Consider the following 24,387-nt stretch of genomic DNA (forward strand, 5'->3'; position numbering starts at 1 on the left):
CCACCCCTGCATTGCGAAGGAGAAGCCTGTAAAGGGGAGAAGATGGTGTAGTGGTAATGTCACAAGGTCCAGGCCAATGCTCTGGGGACATATGTTCAAATCCCACAATGGCAGCTGGTGTCATTTAAATTCTAATTAATAATTGTAGAATTTAAAGTTCATCTTAGTAATGGTGCCCATAGATCTCTTCATGGGGAGGAGGGCGGAGGCCCTTGCCTTTGCCTCCCTGATCGCTCGCCATAGAATCCTGTTTGGCTGGCGGTCAGCAGCACCACCATGAGAGAGAGAGAGAGTACAAGCCGAGGCAAATGGCCAAAAAAAACGACCAAGAGATGCAAGTGACATCAGGGGCGCCACCCACCCAGTTTTGTTTTGCTTGTTTTGTATTTAATTTTTAAAAACAGAAAAGAAGGGAGGAGCAAGCCCCCCTCCCCCCCCCCCCCCCCCCCCCCCCCCCCCCCGCCTCGCTAACGGCATGTATAATTACATTTTCTCTGGATGTATAATTACCCTGTTTTTATTTTACCACCCCTTGGCTTTTTCGTTATGTCGTGTTTTTGTTATTTCTTTTTGGTTTCTCTGTGTGTGTACATCTGTAAATATACCATGTATAAATCCCAATAAAAACATTCTTAAAAAAAAAAGTACTGTTGATCTATCATTGACTGTTACAAAGAAAACATCTGGTCCCCTACTGTGCTTTCGGAAAGGAAATCTGCCATCCTTGCCCAGTCTGTCCCTCCTACATATTTGCGGTCGCCTATTTGAGAGAAGGACACTTGCCGCATATCATGCCTAATATATTTGAAAACTCAGACCATGCTGGAGAACATCAAGGACCAACATCATGGCTATTGAGGTAAATCAGTAGCATTAAATTTAATCAATTTTTAAGACACCCCTGTTTTCTTAACCTCTCATAACGCACCCGTTAAGTACAAGGCAATGTATTCCAATCTTCATATATTTTGGACAGGAAATTATGAAACCAATAAAAATTATAGGAAAAAACTCTTTTGTATCTTATCAGGCATAGCTTACATTTTTACGATACTTTTCATGTAATAATGCTTCCCAAGGCAACTCTCAGAAAGAGAAAAAAGAGGCATTGAGACCAATAAGAAGGTGGAAGCTAGGAGAAGCTGGTTGACCTGGGTAAGTGATTTGTGATAGAGCTGACAACATTTTCCTGTTGTACAGGTAAAGAGTTTTAAGGCTCTACACAGTGGGCTATCGATTGATTTTAGGAGCTTGCTTGAAAATATTGTTGAAGTTACCAAGACAGCGTGGTTTCAGTTCAATGAAAGGAATAATTGCAGCCTTTATCTAACACAGCCTGAACCTATCTGTGGAATGCTGCACATTTTATTGATTGCTGTGCCATTTTTCATGATTTCTTCTGCAGGTAATGATTCCACCTGAGCACAGGTACTCAAGCATCAGCGGATTCTTTGATAGTAAAGACAGGCACAATCAAGACTAATCTCAGCTTCATCCAATGTCCACAAGGGGCTGGTTTAGCTCACCAGGCTAAATCGCTGGCTTTTAAAGCAGGCCAAGCAGGCCAGCAACATGGTTCGATTCCCGGACAGGCGCCGGAATGTGGCGACTAGGGGCTTTTCACAGTAACTTCATTGGAGCTTACTCGTGACAATAAGCGATTTTCATTTCATTTCATCACTACCTTTAGATGCTGTCACTGAAAAATAGTCAGGAGTAAGGGCTCCGGTCTGATTTTTTTCTCCTCCTCACTGACAATCATCAACTGTTGCATCTCTATCACCATCTAACTGAGACCAAGGATCAAACTTGCATACAGATCAGCACCATGACAGAACTTTGGGTAAGGTTAGGTAATCTATTGGTTCATTCTTCTTACCTTGTAGGCCAGCAAATTTACATTTCAGCTGGGACAATCGCGATATCCCCCAAATGTTTAATCTACCCTTAATGAGACATAGATGCAATGAAATGAAAATCGCTTATTGTCACGAGTAGGCTTAAATGAAGTCACTGTGAAAAGCCCCTAGTCGCCACATTCCGGCGCCTGTCCGGGGATGCTGGTAGAGGAATCGAACCGTGCTGCTGGCCTGCTTTAAAAGCCAGCGATTTAGCACAGTGAGCTAAACCAGCCCCTTGACTCGTCTACATCATGAGAATGTTGACAAGCTTCAGTGCAGTCCTGAGGAAGGTGCTGAGAAATTAAGTTGCTTCTGTCTCTCGGATAGACACGAAAGGTCATGTGGCACTTTCCTTTCGACGAGGTGCAGGGAGGCCTGACCAATAATTATCCGTCAATCGACATAATTGAAATAGATTATCTGATCGATATTCATTGATGTTTGTAAGACTTCTAGGTGTGCAAATTGGCTTCTGCATTTCATTATATTACAACAGAGAGACACTGTAAAAGTACTTCAATTGTTGTGAATTACTTCGGACGTCCTGAGATCATGAAAGGCATAAATGCAATTTTTTTCTTCCTTTGATAATCACATGATCTAATGTTTGGCCCCAAAATTACTCTGATATATCAACAAAAATGAAAATAAACAAATCAAAATAAGAGCTGTTTTCCGTAGAATAATATTCAAATGAATGGTCTTCTGCCACATCATGTTTAGATGTTTAGAGAATGACAACTTAAAAAAAAAATGATTGATATGCTTTTTAAAAATATTAATTACACCTTGGAGCTGAGATCTGGGGCGGGACCTTCCGACCCCCCCCCCCCCCCCCCCCCCCCCCACCTCGGCCGAGTCGGAGAATCGCCGGGGGGCGGCGTGATCCCCGCCCCCGCCGGCTGCTAAATTCTCCGGCACCAGGGATTTAGTGGGGGCGGGAATTGCGCCGTGCAGGTCGGCGGCCTCTAGCAGATGTCCCCCCACCCCCGGCGATTCAATGACCCGCGATGGGCCTAGTGGCCACCCAGTTTGGGCCAGTCCCACCGGCATATATTACACCAGGTATTTGCTGGCGGTACCTGGCTGCGCAGGTGGCCTCCAGGGTCCTTGCGGGGGGCGCGGGGTGATCTGGCTGCGGGACATGCCCCCACGGTGGCCTGGCCCACAATCGGGGCCTACCGATCCGTGGGCGGGACTGTTCCGTGGGGCACTCTATTCTTCCACGTCGGCCGCTGTGGTCCTCCGTGATGGCCGACGCGGAGATGAACCCCTCCTGCGCATGCGCTGGGATGAGGCCAGCACACGCTGGCACTCCCGCGCATGCACCAACTCGCGCCGGCGCAAAGCACTCCGGCGCCGGTCTAGCCCCTGAAGGTGCGGAGTAGCCCGCCCCGCCGATTCCCGCAGAATCCCGCCCCTGGTGTCTTCTTTTTGTAGCTCAGACAATGCAGAAATGAAAGAGCTTTGTTGCCATATGTTTAATTTGGGGACAGGGATGAGACCATTCTACTCTCTGAAAGCGGTTCTTGGATTGCTTTGGGTTCCCTGAATGGAAGGAGCCTGCATAGATCAGAAGAGTTCAAACTGCCACTGAACACTCTGAGCTCAAGAGAGGGGAGTTTTCTTCTCCCTGTTTTTCTTATTTCTCAGCACCTGGGGTGGAGGCTTAGAATGGGCTGTTCATCGCACCATGACACCACCGGTGGATAAATGGTAAATTGGAACATTAAAAACGGTTAGTGTTTAAAACCCGAGATATGCATACTTAAACAATAATAATCTATAATATTCATTAGTGTCACAAGTAGGCTTACATTATCAATGCATTGCAGTTACATTGAAAATCCCCTAGTCGCCACACTATGGTGCCTGTTCAGGTACACTGAGGGAAAATTCAGAATGTCCAAATCACCTAACAAGCACGTCCTTCGGGATTTGTGGGAGGAAAACAGAGCACCTGGAGGAAACCCACGCAGACACGGGGAGAACGTGCAGATTCTGCACAGTGATCCAAGCCGGGAATCAAACTCAGATCCCTAGCACTGTGAAGGAACAGTGCTAACCAATGTGCTACCGTGGCGCCCAAACAAATCAAAATTTAAAAAAACATTATTCGTGGTCCTGACGCAGCACTCTTCTGCAGCCCAATCCTGAAGACACAAAGCTTGGATATAGTCCTCCCTTAGATAAAATGAAAGTTGTACCCTTCTTCAATCAGCTATACTGGAGGACATTTTCCAGGGCAAGTGAGAAATTAATACTGTTCTTTAATAAGGCATCTTTCATATCCTCAGGATATCCCAAGCACTTTCTAGCCAATTAATAACTTTTGCATTGTTGTATTTGCAGCAGCCCAGTTATACACAGCTAAACCCCAAAAACATCACAATAATAATCCAAAAACACCTATGTGGCCTCTCTTGCTGCTCGTTCAGGGATAAATAATAGCCTGCTAACCAGGGAAAAAAATCTCCTTTTCTTCATTGAAATAATGACAGGCCATTATTATGTCCACCTGAGGGGGCTGCCATCTCAAATCAACGTCTGAAAAGACGGGATTGTCCGACCCCCCGCCGGGTTGGAGAATCGCCGGGGGGGCGGCGTGAATCCCTCCCCGCTGCTCCGGCGCTAGCTGTCGAATTCTCCGGCGCCAGTTTTCAGGGGGCGGGATCACACCGCACCGGGCGGGGGCCGTTGGCAGCGCCCTACCCCCCAGCAAGTTTCTGGGCCGCGATGGGCCAAGCGGCCACCCGTTTTTGGCCAGACCTGCCGACGTGAAATGGACATGGTCCATCACGGCGGGACGTGGCTTGTAGGCCGGCTAGGTGAGTCCTCGACGAGGTGGGGGGGAGATCCGACCCCGGGGGGCCCCACAGTGGCCTGGCCTGCAATCAGGGCCCACCAATTTGCGGGCAGGCCTGTGCCGTGGGGGCACTCTTTCCTTCCACCATGTCCGGTGCGGAGAAGAACCTCCCTGCGCATGCGCAGGAACACGTCGGCTGGTCTGCGAATGTGTGGAACCACGCCGGCGGTTCTGCGCATGCGCCAACACGCGCCGGCCGGCACGGCGCCAACCCCTCCGGCACCGGCCTAGCCCCCGGAAGTGCGGAGGCTTCCGCACCTTCCAGTTGGCTTGACGCCGGAGTGGTTCGCATCGCTCTTGGCGCCGGCGTCGGGCCATCCGGTCAGTTGCGGAAGAATCCCGCCCCAGCTACTCTGACAATCAAACTCCCTTATCCTTTAGAACCTTACCCATCGATGGATGGCGGGAAGGTGGGAAAAGCGGAAATCAGGTGCCGTCCAGAAAGACTCAATTTGATACCACCGTGATGATCTATCACCTTACAGCGGTCAGAGCTATAAGCTTGATACAGGACTGCAGCAAATTCTTCATTCCAGTTGTGTGGTTGTGAGGGAATCTCCATGCGTGTAACAAGGAGGAAAATTCAGAGTGAGCATTTTATGTCAGTCTCACACACCATCCTAAGAGGTAGTAAGGGCAGAAGCTCTGACTTAGAGCGATGTAAGAGACCAACCAACCAAGAACAGATGAAATGATAAGTTCTACCCTTCATGTCTTAAAAATAATTAGGGTATGGAGCGTATGGTGGTGTGGGGGGTGGGGGTTGGAGATCGACCCATGGAGGTTTGGGAGGCCAAGGGAGAAGGAGTTTTCATATTTCTCCCATGTGCACCGGGTGTGCTCCAGGATCGACTTTTTGGTGGTGGACAAGGCATTGCTGGCTGCGGTGGTCGACTCGGAGTATTCGCCAATTGTGGTTTCAGATCACGCGTTGCACTGGGTGGATTTATGAGTGGACGGGAGGCGAAGGGATAGAGGCTCCAGGTGGAGTTTGGGTTGGTGTCTACAGGGAAGGCAGTAGGGCAATTGCGGAAGGCCAGGGAGGCAACAAATGAGTATGGGAGAAGGCGAGTAGGATGCTGGCTCACCAATTTAGGAAACAGTAGGTGGCGAGGGAGATTAACAGAGGGAAGGACGGGACTGGAAGGCTGGTGCTGGACCCGGTGCAGGTGACTGGGGTGTTTGAGGAGTTTTACAGGAGGTTACATGGGTCGGAGCTCCCGACCAGGGGGGAGGGACTGGGGCGGTTCCTGGATGGGTTGGAGTTTCCCAGGGTGGATGTGGAGCTGCTGCAGGGTTAGGGAGTCACCATTGGGTTGAGGGAGGTGATGTGAAATATGGGGCCGATGCAGGTCGGGTGGTTCCAGGCCCGGATGGGTTCCCGGTGGAGTTTTATAAACGTTTTGGGGGGATCTGGGGCCGCTGCTGGTGAAGGTAGATAATGAGGCTAGGGAGAGGGGGGTGCTCCCTCCTACACTCCCCCCCTCTCCCATTGCAAGCATCCATCTCCCTGATACTGAAGGAAGATAAGGATCCGGAACAGTGTGGATCCTACTGTCCGATATCATTGTTATATGTGGAAGCCATGTTGTTGGCTTCGTGAATCGAGGACTGTGTCCCTGGGGTGATAGGTGAGGACCAAAACGGGGCTTGTGAAGGGGAGACAGATGTCAGCAAATGTGAGGACGTTACTTAACGTGATTATGATGCCCTCGGAGGGGCAGAAAGTGGAAGTGGCGATGGATGTGGAGAAGGCTTTTGACCAGGTGGAGTGGAGTATCTGTGATAGGTGTTGTGAAGGTTCGGGTTCAGGCAGGGGTTTGTGGTTTGGGTCCGGTTGCTGTATAGGGCGCCGGTCAGAAGTGTGCAGATGAACTGGGTGAGCTTGGGATATTTCGGGTTGCACCGTGGGACAAGGCAGGGGTGCCCGCTGTCCCCGTTGTTTCCTGCCTTGGCGATAGTGCCATTGGCAATGATGCTTAGAGCGTTGACAAGTTGCAAAGGAATTGTGTTGGGGGGGAGGGGGGATGGTGGCGGCGAGCACAGAGTTTTGTTGTATGTGGATGACCTGTTGCTACATATGTTGGAGCCATTGGGCGGGCATTGGCAGTTATATGGGAATTTTGGAGGACTTTGCTCGGTTCTCCAGATACAAGCTGAACATGGGAAAGCGTGAGGTCTTCCCAATTGAGACCAGAGGGCAAGAGAAGAGGTTGGGGGTGCTGCCATTCAACGTGGTGGGGGTGCTTTTCAGGTACCTGAGCATCCAGGTGACATGTGGCTGGGCGCAGCTGCATAAATTAAATTTGGCCCCATGGTGGAGCAAGTGAAGAGGAATCTAAGAGGTGGGATGTGCTGCCATTGTTGGCAGGACGGGTGCAGACAGTGAAGGTGACGGTGCTGCCAAGCTTCTTGTTTATATTTCAGAACCTTCCGATATGCATCCCAAAGTCATCCTTTTAAAAGGTCAACCCGTTGATTTTGGGGTTTGTGTGGGCAGGGAAGACACCATGGGTCAAGAGGGTTTTCTTGGAGCAGGAAAAGGAGGGGGAGGGTTGGCATTGCCGAATATAACTAATTAATACCGGGCATTGCTGTGGTCAGGAAATGGGTAGTGAGAGAGGGGTCGGCATGGGTGCAGTTGGAGGCAGCTTCTTGCAGGAGAATGGGTTAAGGGGCATTGTTGACAGCTCTGCCATTCTCGCCGGCCAGGTACTCAATGAGCCCAGTGGTGGTGTCAACCTTGTGGGTATAGGGGCAGTGGAGGCAGCATCTGAGATTGGAAGGTGCCTCGGTGTGGCACCAATTTGTAATAACCATAGGTTTACACCGGGGAGGGGGCTGGATGGAAGGTTTTTGGGGTGGTGGCAGGCGGGGATTGAGCAGTTTGGGGATCTGTTCGTAGGGGGAAGCTTCACAAAATTAGAGGTCCTGGATGAGGAATATAAGCTGCCCACGGGAATAGTTTTAGGTATTTACAGGTCCGGGACTTTGTGAGGAGGGAGGCACCTTCCTTTCCTGGGTTGCTGCCTTTGGGGGGCAGGATAAGGTGTTCTCGAGGGAGGGAGTAGGGGAAGGGAAGGTGTCCAATATCTTTCAGGAGATAAGGAGTTGATGGATGGGGAGGAGGCCCCAGAGGAGAATATTAAGCGCTCGTGGGAGGAGGAGCTGGGTGGGGGGTTGATGGGGCCAGGACATGGGAGCAGGCCCTGTGGAGGGTGAATGCACCATAGTTGTGTGCAGGGCTTAGTCTTATTCATTTTTAAGTAGTCCACAGGGCGCATATGACGGTGTCGAGATTGAATAGGTTCATTGATGGAGTAGATGACAGGTGTGGAAGTTGGCCGGAGAGGCTTGGGAACCATGTTCACATCTTTTAGGCATGTCCAATATTGAAGGGTTTCTGGCAGGGGTTTGCGGACGTAATGTCCGAGATGTTGGGGGTAAAGGTGGCCCGAGCCCAGAGTTAGCAATATTTGGAGTGTTCAAAGACCCGGGAGCGGGAGAGGTCGATGCCCTGGCCTTTGCCTCCCTGATAGCCCAGAGACAGATTTTGCTTCGATGGGCGGGGGGGGGGGGGGGGATTGCACACTGAGAAAGAGTTGGGAGGGAGGGGGAGGAAAAGGGTAAAGGAAAGCAAGAAAATGGAACAGAACAAGATTGGAAAAACAAGACAAAAATTCAGAGAAAATGGGTAAGAGAATGCAATAGATTAGATTAAATAGGAAATGAAGGCAACATAAAATGATCAAATCAAGAAAAATCCTTCAGTGTTAATTACCTGTGAAGCACAAGTACACCTGATTTCATGACTTAGACAGTGTGGGTAGAATCTAATAAAAAAAAACATTGGGGCCTCACGGTAGCATGGTGGTTAGCATCAATGCTTCACAGCTCCAGGGTCCCAGGTTCGATTCCCGGCTGGGTCACTGTCTGTGTGGAGTCTGCACGTCCTCCCCGTGTGTGCGTGGGTTTCCTCCGGGTGCTCCGGTTTCCTCCCACAGTCCAAAGATGTGCGGGTTAGGTGGATTGGCCATGCTAAATTGCCCGTAGTGTAAGGTTAATGGGGGGATTGTTGGGTTACGGGTATACGGGTTACGTGGGTTTAAGTGGGGTGATCATTGTTCGGCACAACATTGAGGGCCGAAGGGCCTGTTCTGTGCTGTACTGTTCTATGTTCTATGTTCTATTTCAAACCCCCTATGTACCTCATTTGTCCATCCCTACATATAATATATATATTTATATATACAAAAATGTTGAATGTCCCAATCACCAGAAGAGCTAATAACTGAAAGGAAGACGAGTTGTGTGGACGATGGTAGAGAAGTCAGGATGCATTGTTTTTCACTTCTGAATTACAGCTGTGAAAACTGTACACGTTTCCCGTACAAGCGAGGCCTGGTTGCTATACGCTAATGCTCACTAATATCAGTTATCACAAACTCTGCTCCCTACAGCTTTCCATTCACTTCAGGTGGAGCCTGACACAAACACAAATGGTCACACGCCAAAACGGGCAAAATCAGATATATTCCCCATAGAATTAAGCAGTTCCCCCCACACACGCATTCCCTGCAGAGCTTTGCATATTCCACAAAGAACCACGCATGTTCCCCACATGAACATGCACATCCCCAGCACTCAAACACATGTTTGACGCACGCATGTATGCACTCCACACAAAAGTCTCTCACTCATGGGTGCACATGGCGAGTCTTCTTTATAATGTAATAATCAGAAAATGAACAATGGCTGGCTTACATTCCTCATAGTTACTAGGCTGCCAGTACTGGAAATTAACAAGTGGTCATCTTACCTAGCCGCACTACTTGGGAAAGCGGAGGATATTAAAAGGGCACAGATTCAAAGCAATCTAGGGCCGTTGCCAGATGTTTGTCATGCTGAGGGCCCTTCCTATTTATTTATTTATTTCCCCTTTCTTTTATTTTGCTGTGATCATTTTTGATCCATTGATCAAAATGGATCAAAACGCTTTGCTAGTTTTGAGAGGAGCTTTTGGCACCAGAGAGAGAGATGGGGTGGGACCCAGTTTGATTGATCAGCTGATGGCCAATGAATGAGAGACCTGAGGGAGCAGTTGAGTTCTAGACATAAAACAAGCACCTGCTTTATTTCTCTGTACAGAAAGGCTACGAGTGTTGTATTCCTGAAACTACAAAGACCAGAATGAATCTACAGTAAAAACCTTGAACTGAAAGCAAAGTCTGAAGAGGGGTAAGGTGCTAGAAACACCCCATTTGAAACAAATACTCTTTTTCTCTTTTACTTATTTTTTTACCATAAGACCATAAGACATAGGAGGAGAATTAGGCTACTTGGCCCATCGAGTCTGCGCCACCATTCAATCATGGCTGATATTTTTCTCAACCCCATCCTCCTGCCTTCTCCCCAGAACCCCTGATCTCCTTATTAATCAAGAACCTATCTATCTCTGTGATTTGGCCTCCACAGCCTTCTGCAGCAAAGAGTTCCACAGATTCACCACCCTCTGACTGAAGAAATTCCTCCTCATCTCTGTTTTAAAGGATTGTCCCTTTGGTCTGAGATTGTGTCCTCTGGTTCTACTTTTTGCTACAAGTGGAAACATCCTCTCCACATCTACTCTATTCTGGCCTCGCAGTATCCTGTAAATTTCAATAAGATCCCCCCTCATCCTTCTAAACTCCAACGAGTACAGACCCAGAGTCCTCAACTGTTCCCTCTTTCTTTCCCTCTGTGTTTGTCTGCTTTGCACATGTGTATGTATATGAGGGGACAAGTTAATGTGGGAAATAAGAATTAGATATTAGTTAATCAGTTGTATTTGCTGTTTATTTCATTATGGTTCTTGCTATAAATAAACAGTAATTGTGCTTAAAACTTACAAACCTGGTCACTGTAATTATTGGGTAGCCAAGGGGCAAACAAAGACTTTGGATATTTTTCTATGAACCGTTGGTTAATTCACGTGTGTTGTGACTCCAGGCTAAGTGGGACTGGAATTGACTGTGCACTAGCTCAGGGTATCGTAACAACGCAATGGGTGATCAATGCATGAATGGGCACCATAATACATTAATGGAAGAAAAAAAATGGGTAATTGGGAGACAACTGGATTCTGCAATTAGAAGGGGGCAGAACTGCATGGTATGCTCAGATGGATGAAGTACGAGAGGTTAAGTAGCCTTCTTTCTAATTTTCCTAATTGTTCATGTCAAAATTAAGAATTGTAAATAGACCCACTTTACTGGGGTGGGTTTCAGCTATTCACCACAGTTAATGTCATTACTGCAGCTTGACGCGGAAGGGCAGGGAAAACACATTATTCTCTGCCTTCTCACTCAAATCAAATACAGATTCAGACCAGTTAAATGCAGGAAATGAGACCGATGAAAGAATCACATGAAGGACTTAATGACTGGACCAATTGGAAAGCTTTGAGGAGTGCTAAAACATTGATTCCCTGAATGGAAATTTTGTAACAAGCTCTTCTGGGGAGGTCTCACATCTTTGAAATTAGAAACCCAATTATTATTTTAAGTTCTAAAAGTCACACCTCAATTGTAGTGGTTCACTGAAGCAACAGGGCTAAATCAGGACTCAATGGTACAGTGACTGAATTATACCCCCCCCCCCCCCAAAAAAAAGGTTAAGATAGTTATTAGCACTGCCTCAGATAAGATGAAATAAGAGTTAAAATGTCCCCAGATTTCCCAAATGGTCTAGTGCAGACAGGCACTGCCCAGTGTAGCATTAATCTCAAAGTCCTCGGTTTGATTCACAGTTGGTAATGAAATGGATAGCTTTGGCTAATGTGGCATTGGGTCCTGCCATTGGCCTCATCACCTATCACAGCAGAGGAAAATTAAAATGTCAACCAGATTCTGACTTCTATCTACATGATATCTAGTTCCCCCTGCTGGAAATTGGTACCGGGTTTACTGCACACAAAGAGGCCATTTGGTCTATCATGTCCGTGCCTCCCTGGAAGTGCTAGTCACTTCATTCCGTTCCTCATTCCCCATATTTTCTTTTCCAAATATTTATGAATCTTCCTTCTAAAAGTAATTGGAGGTTCCAGTCCCATCACTGTTTCTGGTAAGGCCCGTATTAGATATAACGGGACACTCTGGCTATGCCTTCCACCGCTGAGTCGCCCGTCCTCAAATCAGTGACTGGGAAAGGCAGAGGAAGGGAGGAGGGAAAGGAGAAAAGACTGTATGGTATGCTCAGCTGAATGAAGTACGGGAGGTTAACTAACCTTTAATCTAGTTTTCCTAACTGTTCATGTCAAAATTAAGAATTGTAAATACACCCACATTACTGGGGTGGGTCTCAGCTACTCACCACAGTTAATGTCATTACTGCAGCTTGATATGAAGGGGCAGGAAAAACACATTTTCTCGCAGTTGGGAGAGACAGAAAGAAAAGCAAAGGAAGGGGAGGAGAGAGTGAGGAGAGAGAGAAAGTGGGAGTGGAATAGGAAGGATAAAGAAAATGGAGAAAAGAGAACAAAATTTGTTTTTTAAAAATGGGTTTCATTGCTCCAAAACCAGAGTAAAGAAAGGGTTAACAGGAACAAACAAGGTACTCCATCTATCTAAATGATGGACATTGAATGCATTGTTCAACCCATGTTTCATTGTTAACATTCGAAACATTGGATGTGTTCTAAGCAGCAGAGCACAATCCTTATCCATCAGCAGACTATTTACCATTATGAACTGAAGGAGAAAAATCCCAAAAAACTACAAAACACAACTGTATCTGCCTTTCATCTGACTTGATGCAAAGAGGATATCTTTTATTGAGCCAATTATTACTCAACAAGAATGTATTTTAAAGGAAGGTTTCAGAACAGCCTGGTCCAGTTATTTTCAAATAGTTTGACATAAATTTACACATTTTCTTTTCCATGCTGGAGTTCTGTCTGGTTTCTTTGTTTCAGAGACACTGACTGGATGGAAGGGGATTGTTTGTTTTTGTCGCAGAGAACTTGCTGGCGAGCACACAATGTGAAAACAGTTATCTACATCACTGAAAGCAGGGTGTGAGGTCTGTACTGGCTACTTGAAACAAGTGTCATTTGCAAGACAAGATGAAAAGTGGCGTGCAGTACCACAGAAAATTCTCGAAATCGAGAAACTTAGTTTAAATAACGATAGACAAGTACCAAAAGCAGCAACATCTCAGACAGCCCTATGGGCAAAAAGAACCATTTGGAATGAAATACGTATAAGCATCAGTTACCTGACACACAGACACGTTTAAGTAATTCCCGACAGCCCTGAATTACTGATGGATCTGTGCAAATTCCTCTCACCGCAGATGGTGGCCCTCAAAGACTCCTTAAATCAGACTCCAGAAAAGATGCGTCTTAAATGGGGAATCATTCAGGAGCAGGTTAAAGGGCTCTGAATGATAATTTTAACAGAAAGTCGCCACAGGTATGAAATGGGTTACTCCAAGCCACCAGCATGTCGCACATGCAATATGTGTGCACATTACCATCTCCAAAAAGGGTGCAATTGGTCTGAGTTCAGGACTGGGAACATCAGCATTAGTGATAACAAACCTGGTGCGGTGCTGGTCAGCAACCCACAAGAGGAATCAAAACCTGCTGGAAATCCAACAATGAGACAGTGATGCCTGATTTCCCTTCTCCTGAAAAAGGTAAATGTTTTGAGTCTCCCCCCCCCCCCCCCCCCCCCAAACCCCAAAAGGAATTCGGTGAAGTTCATCTAACAGCTCAGAAAACATTCAGCCTGGAGTGACAAAAGAGTCACAACTCGAGAAATTGCCTTTATTGCTCGGCTAGTGCTCAGTGTCAGAGACGGATAAAGTAGTTTTGGACAGAAATACAGCCCAGCTCTTTTGTTTTTTTAAAAGAAATACACGGAAAGCTGTTGGCGGGGGGGGGGGGGGGGGGGTAAGAGGCAAAACCCTATTTTCTTTCAACCCTGCAGTCGGGAAAGATGGGGATGGGGGGGGGGGGGGCTCTGGGAACACAGCTCTGAAGATTGCAACAAAGGCCATCATAGTCTGAAAAGCAAATAGTCTTCAGAGCTCCAATATTCCAGGGGACAGCAGCTGGCGACTTCCTCCGCTGAATGTCTTGACTCCCGGTGAGAGTAAATATCATTTTGTGTGCGTGAAGCAAAGCAATTCTTTTTTTTTGTCTGAATTAGCTCTTTCTTTTTGTGCGTGCAGTTCATTTCAATTGGGACTGATTCACAGATTACAGGCAACACACCACCACCACCACCAACAACAACAAAAGAAGTTAAGCGAGCGAAAGAGAGATGCTCCCTACCTGATAGTGGCACCGTGTGAGTAAAAGTCCCGTTTAGGTTCCCACAGCAGCAGAAGTTGGTCGGTGAGGTCTGGTCCAGGTGAAGCCTGCCCGCCCTCTCTCTCCCTCTCCGTGTTTACTCCCGCGCTGCTGCCTCTCGCCTCCCCTGGTGGTGGTGGGGTAGGGGGAGGGAGGAGCGAGGGGCCCCCGCACACATACATGCTCCCCCGCCCCCCTCCCCCCCCATCATCTTGCATCAGCAAGTCCGCCGCTCTCCCATCTAATCCCCCCTTTCTCTTCCATCGGAGAGCTTTAGTAGATATGCAGCTCCACACACACACACAGAAAAGCGAAACATTTATTTCAGCCTCACAGGGAGAACAAAGGCGCCGAGCAGGCGAGCCAATGAGCAAACGGCATCGAAATAAAAGGGAGCTTTACCTGGGCTACGACCCTTTTCTGCAGGGTTTATAGAGGTTTTTTTTATTAACGGGGGGGGGGGGGATGCACTCAGTACTGTTTGAATGGAACAGTTAATAGAGCAAACAAGGAATCACTTCTTTTCATTTCTCTGGGCAGCAGCAGGAATGAAATGCCAGCTCTCTCTCTCTCTGTCTTTATTTTTCTCTTCTTAACCGCATTCATTGGACAGGATTGATATGGTAATACAGCAAGCCGGCCATACTTGCTCATTGCCGTGGCAACCAGGATGGTGAGGTTCAGAGAACAAAAGGGCAGCGGCCTCTGAACAATGATGAGCAGAAAAGGACCTGGAGGCACTTCTGCACCCAAAACACACACATCTTCAAGCACAGGCACCACCAACAGAAAGAATTGTCTCTGCGCTGCCCCCAAAGTCTTCCCTCCCTCCTCCTGCACCCAACACGTTCCCAGCCCTATTTCTGAGGTAAATGGAAAGCTGTGTAAGTGGCGGTGGAGGGGGGGGGGGGGTTGTTGTTGGGCGAAAGTCTAAACAAAGCCCCTCCCCTCCACCTCAAACCGAACAAGTTTCACTGGACTCCTTAGAAGCCACAGATTAAAAAAAAAGCAAATTACTGCGGATGCTGGACTCTTGAAACAAAAACAGAAAACTCTGGACAATCTCAGCAGGTCTGACAGCATCTGAGCGCCAACAGAGAACGGAGCTCACGTTTCGAGCCTGGATGACTCTTTGTCAAACTTGGTTGTGAGTTCTGTTGTTGTTGATGATGACAAAAGAGTCGTCCAGACTCAAAAGGTTAGTTTCGTCCCCTCTCCACACACAGATATTGTCAGACCTGCTGAGATGGTTTCTGTTTTTGTTCCTTATTGGTCACTTAGGCAATTTAAAAATGCAGGACATCTGCTACCCGAGGCTGAGGACAGTCGTTATTTGATAAATTATTTCTGTCTTTTAGTCAGTGCAGGGATGCAGTGTCAGTCTGAATATCCTGGGAGCGGAGGGAGGGGGGGGGGGGGGGGCACGCAGCTGGGCCATGGCATCGATGGGATACTTTAAAATTGTCAGTGTCCAAGCTTTGTCATCGCAGGAAGGACTGGCAATGCCAACAGTGAGGTGTGGCCCACATGCAATGAGGGCGGTGCCTTAACCTGCAATATTTGGGGGGGGGGGGGGGGGGGGGGGCACATTTAGTTCATTCACCGCTCAGTTACAAAGCAAGGTGTACAATTTCCACTTGTTACTTTTTTTCTCCGTCTACATCCCAGTAGCGATTTGTTTTCGCCAGGGGAATTGGAACACTTTGCCACAATGTGTATCCAGTTTCAGCATCAAGCTTAGCTATAAGTCAGGCCTGGTATGGACCAGGTACAGACTAACACTGCATTATATCTGTCAGACACACATTCACGTATCACGATCATTGTTGCAACCAGCACCCGGTGAGGTTCCCCAAAAGTTGTTCGTCCCTTTCGATGTGTCACCGTCCTGCTAGGATACCCCCAGAATTATTACAAATCTGGATGGGGGGGGGGGGGGGGGTGACTGGCCCCGTGTCTTTATTCAACTCACCCTCTGCTGGCAGCTACAAAGGTTTAATCTAACAAGATTCCCTGTCCCTTCGATACATTTTTCAGATCAATTAGTTATAATTAAAAATAAGCCAATTTACCCAGGCTTTCTTGAGTTCAGATAGAGTGAGTTTATTAACTACTAAAAAGGTAAGAAGAAATAGTAAAACACATGCATCTACATTCATATAGATTAGAGGTAAAATTGAGTCTAATACTCAGTAAGTAGAAATACAAAGTTATACACAACAGTCCCTGAGCTGCGAGGAATAGACGATGAGTGGTGTAGCCGATACCGGTTGATTCTAGTGATTGATTCTCCAGTTCTGGTGTTCTGTTAGTGCGGTTCCTTTTCTAGCCGCGATCGTTCTGCTGGCTGCTCGACTTTGCGCAGTCAGAGAGCTTTAGATCTTCCAGAGGCCCTGCCTCGGTTACTCTATCACCTTCAGTGGCAAACTTCCAGCTGTTATTTTTCACAGCACACACACGCAGACAAACACTGGGCAGCTCTCTCAGCTACCTTTGAAATCCTGTCTTTCTGTATTCGAACTGGAGTCCACTCTTATGTTCAGGCAATTAAACCCAGGGTCTTTGGATAAGATAGCCATTGCGTTCCTTTGCCTTTACCAGAGGTGACAATGGATCTTTGGATTTTGTTCGAGTTAACTTGTCTGGAACCACAGACAACCATTGTACCTTAGGGGAAAAACCCTGCAGCCATTCCAGTCAGTGGCTAATGGTACATTCTCAGCCATCGTTGGAGTCTGTGTCCTGTCAAAAAATATAAAAGTCAGGTATTTTTAAAGTCCAATATTTCCATGTATAATTCCACGGTTTTTCTCCATCACCATAACAGTGATGCTTACAGTGGCAATCTCCGAAAATACGAGTCTCCGAGTCCAACACCGCCAAAGATAGCATATGCAATTTTCCTTGATGTGCGTGGGTTGAACATATACTATCAAGTTGGGTGACAACGTGGTTCTTGCAGAGGGCAAAATAGCACCAGAAACTTGTAAATGTCTGCATCTTTTGAATGTGATTTTGCCTTGTTGTCGTTTATCATACTGAGCTGGGAACTGAGCATAACTTGGTGATGTTCACCGATTAACATAGGTCGGTTGGAAAGAGGCTCAGTTTCATCCTTCATTTTCTAATTCAGCTCTTCAGCAACTTTAGGTTTCTGCTTGGTCCATCCAATGTTAGCACTCAGGAGGCCAAGACTTTCAGGTCTATTCAAGGAACTTGAGTCCACAATATAGGCTGACTCTTTTAGCATAATACTAATGGAGTGTTGCACTGTCAGTGTACTGCCTTTCACATGATCAATATATATCCTTTAATTAACAAGAACAAAATATTTGGCAAATTCAGAGCACTGCTGTTTCAGGGTTAGAGTTAGGGTTTCACAGACTTTGCTGTGCTCTCTTATGATTTCCTACAAAGCAACAGTTACAACACACCAAGATATCTGAACACTTCCAACTGTAACCTCTTGAGTAACCCTTATTTTGCTCACTCCACCTTTTGTGGCCCCGTCTTCAGGTACATACGAACATAGGATCAGGAATAGGCCATTTGGCCCATCGAGCCTGCCCCACCATCCAATTAAGGCATGGGCGATCATCTAACTCAATGTAACTTACATGCTGCGCCCATGTCCCCAGATGTTATTAGTATCCAGAACTTTATGGACTCCTGTCTTGAAAATGCCTGAGCTTCCACAACCCTCTGGGGTTGAGAATTCCAAAGATTCACCACTTCTGAGTGAAGAAATCCCTTCTCATCTCAGGTGTAAATAGTCTGCCCCTTATTCTGAGACCATGCCTCTGGTTTTACATTCACCAGCCATGGAACCACCCTATCATAATCTACCCGGTCAGACCTTGTAAGTAGTTCAAAAATTTAAATGAGATCACCTCTTATCCATCAAACCTCTGGAGAATACAGGCTCAGTTTCCTCAATCCCTCCTCATAAGTCAATCCCACCATCCCAGAAATTAGTCTGGGTGAACTTCCATTACCTAGGCCCTACATTCTGCAATTCATTCCCTCCACATCTCTGCCTCTCTACCTACATTTCTCCTTTAAGATACCCCTCAAAACTTACCGCTTCGACCAAGCTTTTGGTCATTGACCTAATATCTCGTTATGTGGATGAAACTTCTGACAGCTGAGACCCTGGGCATTCCCTACCTGCCAGCTCCGCAAGCAAGAATGCCATGCCCACCCCACAGTGCGCTCCATCTGAGTTGATGACTGAAAGCCCACCCATGTGCTTGTATCTGAGCTGGTAGCTGTTTGCAAGAGAGGGTGTGACACGGGTGGATTTGTCAGCAGTGCCTCCTCAGGTATCAATGAAGGGTCCTCAGTAGCACGGCTGACTCTGGAGGATGGCTTATCTGAGGGAGCAAGACAATCAGTCAGTTTTATCACTTAAACAGATTTTGGATTTAGATTTATTGTCACGTGTACTGAGGTACATTGAAATGTATTGCGTGCGTAAGGTCCAGGCAGATCGCTTCCTACATGAAAACATAGAATATGCAATAAATACATGAGGAGGTGGAGGGGCACTGGCGTAGTGGTCTTGTCATAGGACGAGTGATCCCGAGAGCCAGGGGAATGCTCTGGGGACCTGGGTTCGAATCCCACCAGAGCAGAAATTTGAGTTCAATAAAAATCTGGAATAAATACATGAAGAGGATACATAATGAAATACATAAAAATAGACAGCAGGTGAAGTATATGGTATATAGTGCTACAGCTGTAGAGAAGATGCATAGGAAGATCAGTCCATAAGATCAGTTTGGACCTGAGGAGGGCCATTCAGGAGTCTGGTAACAATGGGGAAGAAATTGTTTTTGAGTCTATGGTGCATGTTCTCAAACTTTTGTATCTCCTGCCCGATGGAAGAGTTGGAAGAGAGAATAGCCTGGGTGGAAGGGGTCTTTGATTATGCTGCCCGCTTTCCCAAGGCAGTGGGAAGTGTAGACAGAGTCAATGGATGGGAGGCAGGTTTGCGTGACGGACTGGCTGTGTTCACGACTCTGTTGTTTCTTACAGTCTTGGGCCAAGCAGTTGCCATACCAGGCGTTGATGGAGCCAGATAGGATGCTTTCTATTTTTTAAATAGATTTAAAGTACCCAATTCATTTTTTCCAATTAAGGGGCAATTTAGTATGGCCAATCCACACATCCTGCACATCTTTGGGTTGTGGGGGTGAGACCCAAGCAAACACAGGAAGTATGTGCAAACTCCACACGGACAGTGACCCGGGCTGGGATTGACCTTGGGTCCTCAGCACCATGAGACAGCAGTACTAACCATTGCCCCATCATGCCGCCCATAGGATGCTTTCTATGCTACATCTATAGAAATTGGTAAGAGTTGTTGTGGACATGCCAAATTTCCTGAGGAAGTATAGGATCTGTTGTGCTTTCTTGGTTATAGTGTCGACATGTGTGGACTAGGACAGATTGTTGGTCATTTCATTTCATGTTAACACCTTGGAATTTGAAGCTGCCAACCCAATCCACCTCAGCATCATTGATACAGACAGGAGCATGGATGGAATTTTGCTTCCTGAAGTCGATGACAGGCTCCTTAGTTTTGCTCACATTGCGGGAAAGATTGTTGTCATTACACCATGCCATTAAGTTCTCCATCCCCTTCCTGACTGCCGCTCATCATTGTTTGAGATACGACCCACACGGTCGTGTCATCAGCAAACTTATAGATGGAGTTGGAGCCATAGTCTGCTAGGTGACCAGGTAAGAGAGATATCAATGGCATCATGGTGGCTTTGAGATTGCTGAATGATAGAGGACATTTGTTCAGAAGTCCTCATGTGAGATCGATGACCCCATATTATTTATACTCTCCATGTGTCCTGCCTCTGTCCACTGGAGTCTTACCTTCCTCCGAGACACCTTCCTCTCCGCGAACTGGTGACCTTTGTATGCGCTCACACTCGAGCTCAAGGGCAGCTATCTTGCTTTTGCTCAGAATTAGCAGGTAGGCCACCCCGTCACCAGTTGCTGTGTACTCAGCAGTATTATAGCTTCTCTCCTTTAAGTACAAAGGTCCAGTCATTACTCCACCCTCCATTTGCAACACCATTCCATGCTCTCGCCCATCCCCCACCCCTGTGAATACTGTTGAAATTCCGTCATCTTTGTACACTTGACCCTTAAATGGACGCAGGGTTTCTGATCTCATCTCCTAGCCTCAACATGGATGGGTATACGACTTCTGTTACCCTCATTCCTACATCCCTGAGCATCACTAAGGATGGCCATCCTTCCATAGGTCACCAAACTGGGCCATGCCAACTCACTACTCACCCTTGCGAAGCACAGATCATTGAACCATTTTTGTCACGATATCCAGGTGTGGTGTAGCACATCATTTTTTAAAATTCCAATTAAGTGACAATTGAGCACGGCCAATCCACCATCCTGCACATCTTTTGGGTTGTGGGGTGAGACCCATGCAGACACAGGGAGAATGTGCAAACTCCACACAGACAGTGATCCAGGGCTGGGATCGAACTCGGGTCCTCAGCAGCGTCGGTGCACCACATCATGCCTGCTGACCTTGAGGGCCACCTCTGCCAGGACATCTTCATTTAGCGGAGTGACCTCCTCTTGCAATCCAGGGGTACCAAGATTTCCCACTTGGTACTCAGCACCTCAACTAGAGTGCACAGGCACTCACCCAAGAAGTGGGGCATTGCCCTCCTGCCTGGTATGTCTGGAAGATGCTGGGCTATAACTGCCCCTAAATTTATGCCTCCCTCCTGTACAGCTCCCTGAGGCTCCTCACCAACTCCTGTCATCTATTGGGTCCCCACTTGACACGGAACCCGACAAGCTCCCACCCCTGCCGTAAGCGCTGAGCCTATCGCCGGCTGTGGTTCAAGTTGGTCGGCCCTTAATTGGCCAGCCATTATGAAATCGTATGTTAGTTGCAATCGCAGCCAGAGGTTAAATTGTCGCTGCTTCTGGGCCCACCGATCACACATGCACAACATGTCCATAATTCAGGTTATAGTTACCTCAATATTTGAGGGATAAGATTGATGATGAAGGAGTCCAATAATAAATCCTATTCCCAAGATCACAAGTTTAATAGTTCAACTACCCAGAAATGTACAATGGTCCATAATAATATTCAAACGTTTCAGCCTTTTGACCTTCATTACTCTAGCAGAAGCCCATTGCGCATGCTGATCACACTTTGTGCGAAAATAATTCTAATTCTAGTCTTGAATTTGTCTTTCACTGGTTTGGCTAACCCTACAATCATGTACTCTTTCATAATGTAACATGAAATAGTGATGTTCTTCATTGTGCTTTTCTCTCGTCTTTACTGCTCAACATCTGGAGGCGTGTATGTTTTTAAGGGTGACATGAATTCTGTCACTTTTTGAGAAACAGTAAGATTCTCTGGTAAAGGTGTACTCAAGAATCTCTAAGTATTGCTACTACCAATTGACAAAACATGCTAACTTTATTTGCATGATGTATTTATTGATATTTAAAACCACGTTACTTCAGTTTCCTTGCATTTTGCATCCCTGTGCACTTGCGTGCAATCTGAAGACGTACTCTTGTAGTATGATGCAAACCAAGAGGGAGATTCAGCAAGCAAATTAATCTTTTGTCATTTTCTTCAACCAAGCCACTTTTTTAATGTAATTGCGTAAAGATTTCAGATAGACAAGAAATTAAACAAATTAATTATATTCTCTGGCACTCTGAACTTTGCTCCCTTGTTCTTCCTCAGCTGCATGAATGTCATCCTTTACATTCTTCTTTGTTGCAAAGGCTCCAGTTTTTCCCTTTCGCTATGGATGGGATTGCCTCTTACCCCCGGCATGTTTTCCAGTGTCAGAGGTGGCTCTCCATTGGAGTCCGGCGGAATTTTCCAGTCCTGCCAATGTCAGCAGTGTTTTGCATGGCTTGCCTGTCTTTCTGCTGGGGAACCGGCCGCAGGGGATCGCCTTTGGCAGGACAGGGAGATCCCACCGGCGGTAAGGGCAGGGAAATCCTGCCCATGACTTCATAGTGTTGCATCTCTTTATCTATCCCAGTCTTTTTTCCTCAACTCACTCCAACTTTTCTAAAACTCAAGTCTACTGTAACCGGCGCATTGCCTCACAATTGACATCATCTATTCTTTTCAAAGTCGGTAGTTTTCTTCAATTGGGATCTTGACTCTTCATTGAATTTTTACATTTTTTTTCCAATTAAGCGGCAATACAGTGTGGCCAATCCACCTACCCTGCACATCTTTGGGTTGTGGGGGTAAGACCCACGCAGACACGGGGAGAATGTGCAAACTCCACACCGACAGTGACCCGGGGCCGGGAACGAACCTGGGTCCTCAGTGCCGTGAAGCAGCATGGCTAACCACTGCGCCACTGTGCCGCCCTTACTCTACATTTAGTTTCTTTATGTAAAGATACTGAAATCCTTGGTTAGTTTGTTCTTTTTAAGGGAAGTTTCTGATGTACTGAGGAGTTTGGAACCAGGAACAATTTGACTGAAGATCTCAAAACTCTGCAAATTTCCCACTCTACAGGAGCAAGTGCATTTACACTACAATGGATGATGCATTTGCTGCAGTCTGAAATTTTTAAAAATAAATTTAAAGTGCCCAATTCTGTTTTTTTTCCAATTAAGGGGCAATTTAGTGTGGCCAATCCACCTACACTGTGCATTTTATTGGGCTGTGGGGGTGAGACCCATGAAGACAGGGGGAGAATGTGTGAAATCCACATGGACAGTGACCCGGGGCCAGGATCAAACCCGGGTCCTCGGCGCCGTTAGGCAGCAATGCTAACCACTGCACCACCGTGCATAGTCTGAACTTTTATAATGCAGTTTCAAACATTCACAATGGCATCAATGAATTACTAGTCACGTCATTACTCCGTTTCTCCATGTTGGTAAAATCATCCTCAAAGACCCATTAGCTGGTTGGGTCAGTTAGCTCAGTTGGTGTGCGAGCTAGAGTCACAATGTAAAATGGAGCCAATGGCATGGGTTTGATCCCTACATTGATATTTCATGGAGGCTTGTCATTCCCCAAGCTCGTGGAGTGATGCCCCTCAATCTATATATAACCAATTGTCTCTGTAATGGACAGAGTTGTTGATGGCCCTTTGTACACTATGGCTAACCCCTGACTAGACCATCAATTGGGGCCCCAATCTGACACTCATAACTGAAATCATCTTTTGTAAAATCAAGATTGCCTGAGTTTATTCTATTGTTCCAATTGCAGATATTTTCTAATACTTGTGGTTTCTACTTCCTCTCTAGGGTTGCCGATTTGTAGTTTTTCCAAAGGTAAATAGAAGGCAACATGTAGGGGTGCAGCAGATAGCAGGAAAATGTCTGAGTTCTCTTATTTCATTTGCTGTTGATTAAAAAATATTGAAAATTATATCTGCTAAATCTTTACATCAGGTGATGCAGAAGAAAATGGAGAAAATAGTTATTTCAAATGTCTAACCTTTGCTGTGTTAGAAATCTTCAGACACACCACTCTGATATGGGCATGTGGCAACGATGTAAACAAGTGTAAAAAAGGTTGGAATAAGATTAAGTGGCACTTCCAGTGATGACATTGGAGCGTGTCGGGGAGGAGTCGGACCAGAGGGTAGGGTGAGGGTCAGTCCGGGAGGTGGAGTCACTCAGACCGGAAGGGGAGTCAGCCTGGAAGGGAGCTTTTGAACCAGAGGGGGGGAGGATGGTCATACTGGAGAGGGTGATGGGAAGTGTAGGGGGGCAGGGTGGAGTCTAGGTGGGGGTCGATGGGAGTTGGTCATGTCGAGGTGGGGAATCTGATTGGGTCAGGAGGGTCGGGGTTTTGGGAGGGGGGCGTAAGGTCCGGTCCGGCCGAGGGTGGGTGGTTGGGTCGGGGGTGATGTGGTTGGTCCCTGGAGCGGTTGTGTGTGTTTGCGGGGTGTCTCCTGCAAGGCTGGGTCTGTTTTTTTCAAGTAGTTACTCTGGAGTTAGAAGTGATTTTTATCCTTCTAACCCATTCAGAGAAACTATCAGGCTAAAACTGACAGATCCATCTGAAGTTAACGATTTAAATCGCTTCAGTGGGGTGGTTCCCAGCATAGCGCAATTGTCCCGAGGAAGTTAGGACTTCTGAGCAAACCCTTACATAAGAACATAAGAAAGAACATAAGAACTAGGAGCAGGAGTAGGCCATCTGGCCCCTCGAGCCTGCTCCGCCATTCAATTAGATCATGGCTGATCTTTTGTGGACTCAGCTCCACTTTCCGGCCCGAACA

General features: G+C 46.8%; 1 long non-coding RNA gene across 1 annotated transcript in view; it reads right to left on the reverse strand.

The window, feature by feature from the left end:
- LOC119973126 overlaps nucleotides 1-14,275 on the reverse strand; it is an 82,523-nt gene extending 68,248 nt beyond the window's left edge. Inside the window, exon 1 of the long non-coding RNA XR_005462242.1 lies at nucleotides 14,084-14,275. This is a non-coding gene — a long non-coding RNA (uncharacterized LOC119973126). The remainder of the gene's footprint in view (nucleotides 1-14,083) is intronic.
- Between the last annotated feature and the right edge of the window lie 10,112 nt (nucleotides 14,276-24,387).

Source organism: Scyliorhinus canicula, chromosome 11 (genome assembly GCF_902713615.1).
Source record: "Scyliorhinus canicula chromosome 11, sScyCan1.1, whole genome shotgun sequence".
In the NCBI taxonomy this organism is placed as follows: Eukaryota; Metazoa; Chordata; class Chondrichthyes; order Carcharhiniformes; family Scyliorhinidae; genus Scyliorhinus; species Scyliorhinus canicula.